We start from the raw sequence: 6,000 nt of genomic DNA, 5'->3' as shown, positions 1-6,000 counted from the left end.
GCTGGAGACCGTTGGCCTCTTTCTCTAGCAAGGGACCAAGGGGAGAAAGGGTGTCAACACTGACATTCACGACCCCAAAATGTTTTTTCATCCACCGCAGTTGTTTCGAGCCTTACCTCCCTCCTGCATTCTTTGCCGACACAAAGCGAAGCAGTTCTTCCAACTCGACATGTTGGCACTGGAGAGATGAAGAGCTGTGAGCCGTCCGTCTCCTGAAGGGGTTTGCAGACATGCAGCTGAACCTGTAATCCACCTCGGCTTAGAGGGCCGGTCAGTTCTACCCGGGCCCTCCAGGCAGCTCTGGAAATGCTTGCAAAGGCCAAAGACGCCCACTTTGGTTTATAGCGTATGAAATCTTCCCAGCAAAACATCAGTCAGGACCTAATTTTGCTGCCAAGAGGGAGCAATTCCCCATGCCCACACTAAAAAGAAAGAGATGGCTGAGAATGGACAGACGAGAGAAAGATGGATGGGTAAATTTATAAGACTGTGCCGTTCCTTCAAGAACAGGCTTACTTTACATCCACAGAGCTGCCGAATAATAATGAAATAATATGGCTTATGGTTACATAATACATTATACATAATACATAGTTCCATGCATATTTCAGTGGTCTGTTCGTTGCACAGTTATACGGAAAACCACAACATGATTTGGGCATTTTTGACTGGTATTTTATCATGCAAAAAGGAGGAAGAAAGGACATTTGCTTTAAAACACATCAGCCATGAAAAGAAATGTTTCCTAAGGGAGGCATGTGGTAAGACGGTAACGGGGAGAGGGTGAGTCTGAACACGTGTTGGTTGTGGCGCTTAAATTTATATATGTCTAGATGTATATTGCCTTGCCTTAAGTTGCCCTTTCATTCCTACAACCGTATCAGTTAGGACCACGATTCTACGTACACTTATGCAATGAAAATGCCATTGAAATCAATAGGACAACATCTATTTAAAAGGGACTTAAAATGTGTATTCGCTTCACCAGTGACTATTTCTTAAAACAAACTAACAAAAACCCAGTACTAGAACGGATCTGTTTCTACTTGATATGATCTTTTTAAAACCAGTCTGTCAAAATACTTTGCTGTGTGGGGTCTTGTTAAAGGACCGTTGCTTTCTAGCTGCACAAACAGCTTCCTTCCTATTACGTACCAAACGTGCACGTGTGTGGTTTGCAAAATGCTTTGGAGTTCTATATAAAAGCCACGCAAGCGACTGAGAATATGACATATATTCTAACTGATACACTTATGTTAACCAAGTGCACTGTAACATTCTACAAAATAAGTACTTGGTAATGAAGTAGTTCGTAATAAAATGGAATATCTTGGGGCTAAATCGTCGCATTTCAATTCTGCACTACTCAGGCGGTGAATTGTAACATACGCCTTTTGCTTCTAAAATCAGCTGTGTAAGAGGCTGCTAAGAACTCCACAGAAGACTGACTTCATAGTTGCTGATACAGGGAATAGTTTCTTACTAATAGGTCATCAACAAGGTTTTTCTTTTGGGCGGGGGGTTGAAGAGAAAAAGGAAGAGACCAGACCACTTTGCCGTGATCTCCAACCCAAAGTGGCAAACTCTGTGTCACAAATGCCACTCACTCCATAACCTTCCTTTGCTTCTCATTTCATAGGGGAACAGAAGGTCAGGCATCACACCCCAGGAGGCTAGATTCATCCATCACATTTTTATTCCAACATTCCCCCAAGAAACTCATACATGATTCTCCCTCTTTGCAACAGTCCTGTGAAATAGGTTTGAGTGATAATGTTCGGCCCAAGGTCACCCAGCAAGCTAAGTAGCAGAGTGGGGCTTTGAACCAGTGGCTCTCCAGTCCTAGTGCCTTCTGCCACACTGGCTCTCAAATTGTCTCAGGTGTAGCCACTGGTGACTTCCAAATTAAAGATAAGGCACATAACTCCCATACCTAATTTCTGGATACAAGCGGGGACCCACAAGAAACTTGTGGAGAGGGTCATCCCTCCCACCTTTGCTTCCTTCAGTCTTCCTACACCATTTCCTCCCTTTCCTTTATCTGTCAACCAACCCTCATCTCTTCCCCACCATCGTTTCTCCATCAACCTACCCCCATTTCCCCCTTTCTTTCTTTCCCCTTATGTCAACCTATCCCATCTCTTCCTCCTCACCCCTTCTCCGTCAATCTCCCCCATCCCTTCTCTTTCAACCTACCCCCTATTTCTCTCACTCCCTCCCCTGTCAATATTCCTCCCCGTCTCTCTTCTCCCTTCTTACTTTACTGGCCACAACAGCTGTGGTGTGAAGAAGCTACTCCAGGCCTGGAGCAGCTTTCCTGTGGCCAAGCCAGGTGCAGCTGCAAGCCCGGCCGCAGCAGTGTTGACATCTGGGAGCTGCTCTGGGCCCAGAAAGGCTCCTGGATGCCGCCGCCACCAATGTGTCTGGGCCCGGAGAGGCTTCCAGACACCACTGATGCAGCTGGGTTTGGAAAGGCTCCCAGACAATGCCACAGTCAGGCCCGGAGAGGCTCCTGGACACAGACATCACCAGTTAGGAAGAAAAATGTAAATGCTTTTTTATTTGGGGGGGGGGAGGGGAGGGTTTTTAAAGGTTGATATATTTTTAAAGGTTGTCAGATTTTTCTAAAAACCTGGGGTGTCCCCCAAGTTTGCAGAAACATCTGTTTCAGATAAGTGTGGCCCTGATCTGTGGATTTAGAGAAATAGTATAAAGATGCTAAAAGTTGGCCCATTGTTTGTTCCTTTAATCTGTTATGTACAATAGCTGGTTAAAAAAAAAAACTGGTTACTTGCAAACTGAGATTTGTACGATAGGCTCAAAGCCTTTCTTTCCCCCAAACCTCACTGGTGTGTTTTTCCTCCCAGTTTGCAATGCTATTCTTTATGATATAAGTCAACCATTTATTCTTCTGTACGTCTCATGTGAAGGATAATATGTCATCGTTTTTCTCCAAAAAAAGAAAGGGTTCTTCACAGGTCATCCTTACCAAGCTGAAATGGAAAGCAGTAAATTCCAGTTCTCTACAGTCAAGGAGAGATGGTAAGAGATTTTTATGACCCATCAAGCACACGAATCATTTACTAATCCTATTTCCCTTCTTTCTTTCTCTTTTCTCTCCCTATTACTTCGCAGTAAAGACTGAAAATTACTCATATCTAGTGTACAGATGGGTCATTTTCTAATTCTTCCTCCATTGACCTCAGGGACAAAACCCATTTTAATTGTAATAGAAGCATTGTCAGCATGGTGTAGTGGTTAAGAGTGGCAGACTCTAATCTGGCGAACTGGGTTTGATTCCCCACTCCTCCACATGCAGCCTGCTGGGAAACTTTGGGCTTGTCACTGTTCTCTCCGAACTCTCTCAGCCCCACCTACCTCACAAGGTGCCTGTTATGGGCAGGGGAAGGTAAATAGGGAGGGGCCGTGGCTCAGTGGTAGAGCACCTGCTTGGCATGCAGAAGGTCCCAGGTTCAATCCCTGGCATCTCCAGTTAAAGGGACTAGACAGGTAGATGATGTGAAAGACCTCTACCTAAGATCCTGGAGAGCCGCTGCTAGTCTGAGTAGACAGTACTAACTTTGATGGACCAAGAGTCTGATTCAGTATAAGGCAGCTTCGTGTATTCATGTGGAAGCTGCTTTGAAACTCCTTAAAGGTTGAGAAAAGCAGGGTATAAAAACCAATTCTTCTTCTTCTTACAGAAGCTGTGTGAGGCCTCTTTCAATAGGCAATGCCCAGTTATTTGAAAAAACTACTCATAAAGTCTACTGATTGTATCGACTGCAAATCTTGCGTGCATTAGAAGTTAGAACCTGGTCAACTCAAAGGAAAGTCTCTCCACAGCCTCAGGATGAGGTTTGTTTCAGCCCTGTTACATGAAGCCCTTCTTAGTGGACATGCCAGAAGTTGAATTTAGAATTTCCTGTACACAAAGCAGATGCTCTCACATTTACCAGAAGAGTAGGGAATGTTGGTCCTGTCTTGAAAGTGGGATTTGGATTACACTTCCTTTTGGTTCTCTTCCAACGTTCACTTCTGATAACCTCCATTCAGAGTTCTAAAAAACTCAAGAGGCCATAGCCTACTGGTGACACTCTTATAGCCCATTCCTCACCTTTCGGCGGGCATGGCCAGTGTGGCCGAGGGTCTGTTGCGGCGCCTCCAAACCCGTTTCCCGGCCACTGAAAGGTTTTTAAAAGCCTTGCACCAGCTTTTAAAATTTAAAATGGGGCATTTTGCCCCATTGAGAACAGCGAGACTGCGCCTGCAAAAAATCAGTCACAGCAACGCTGTTCTCCTCGCTGGCGTGCCGGCCAAAAAGGGAAAGGAAGCTGCCTATTGGCAGCTCTGCCCCCCAGCACACCCCAGGAACACCCCCTGGGATACCAGTGTGGGCATTTGCGCTGTGGGACACCGGCGGAAGGCCCAGCAAGCATCTCTGGGTGGCACTGCCACGGCAGCGACAGAAGGATGGCGTCCGACCCATCCTGGGCGGCATAAGTAATGCTGACGCTGGTGCAGGGGACCCGAACGCCGGGGCAGCCCTTTCCTGGCCTCCAAAGGACTTTCATCCTCAGAGATCAGGAATGGGCTGTTAGTCTTACCTAACAAAGCACAGTAGTTTTGCAGCCATTGCCATTTGCATTACAGGTAAGTTTGTCTGCAGATTAGGTAATGCTGGTGTCTTATTGGCATGCAAGCCCTTCCTCTGGGTATGCACTGCTTCTTGAAGACAAGAATTTTGAATTTTGTGAAACACCAGTAAACACTCTGGAGACACAAGGGGGGACTCTAGCATGAAGTGTCCATGTTGCCATTCCTCTGCCAATTTGACACTATCAGCTTTTTGGCTACTTCGTTATAGAAAGCTATTGCCCCTCTGTAGAAGTACACTATGCATTTTACCATGTCAATTCGTCAACAGTTGGGATATGATCCACACCCAATCTGAGCGGATCATTTACTCTTTCGACTTGGATCTTGTATTCACTTCTGCTCAGCAATGAAATGCAACACGCCCTCTGGCCTTTCTTCATCGTATTACCCCCCTTTCTGTTTGTATTTGCATCTGACAAAGTGGGCTCTTGCTCACAAAAGCTGATGCCGCAATAAATTAACTGCCCACTAGATTCTTTGTTTAGGGGGAAAATGTTTTAGGCCAACATCTGTGTCATCGAACACACAGTTGTGGTGATTGTTAGTGCTCCAAAGAAATTGGAAAGGGAAGAAATTCAACATTATAAATGGGAGGATGGTGTCTCTTCCTGACTCCAGTCCGTTTCAGAATGTCAGGCCTCTGTGATAAATTGCTCGGAGCTTAAGGAAGTCTTCAGTAGCAGCACTAGGACTACCCCTTCTAAAAGAAACTGTGCATTAAAAGCTTGCCAGTTCCTAGATATCAAAGATCAGAGCACTGGACTTCTATTCAGAGAGCATTTGAAACTCATCTGTCTCAGTACATTCTCCAGGTAAATGAATGACACACCAAGAGCAGAGCAAGAACATCGAAAGGGCTGATTTCCATAGATCCTGTTCACTTGTCAGTTGTACAGGTACTCATTACTGCCTGTTGGTCTTTGTGCTATTAACTGGGGATGGGAATGCCAGCTAAAGGTTAATCTTATGGTTTGAGTGCATACATTTTGCAGTATCACAGTCACAAATTGATTGACTGGTTACACCTATTTCAGAGGTGTCCAATCAAGGCTGCTTTCTCTTTTTACTAGACAATTGTACATTTTTGAAAGAATGGAAGCAAATGTGGATTCCCATCCAAAACATAGTAACAAGCTATGCTGTGCTTTTAATTTCCAGCATCATTTAGTTTTCAGAGCAATATCTGTGGTACTTCATGGTTCAGCAGGGATTTGAACCTCGACTCCTCGGTCCTAGTTCAATATTTTAACCAGTACATCACACTGGATTGGATCCAGCAGTAGGTGCTGATAGCTGCAAATCTTCCCCATGTTCCCCCTCACCCAGCAGTCTTCCAATCCT

This window comes from Euleptes europaea, chromosome 1, assembly GCF_029931775.1.
Source record: "Euleptes europaea isolate rEulEur1 chromosome 1, rEulEur1.hap1, whole genome shotgun sequence".
Taxonomy (NCBI): domain Eukaryota; kingdom Metazoa; phylum Chordata; class Lepidosauria; order Squamata; family Sphaerodactylidae; genus Euleptes; species Euleptes europaea.
Note: the sequence above shows the minus strand (reverse complement) of the source record.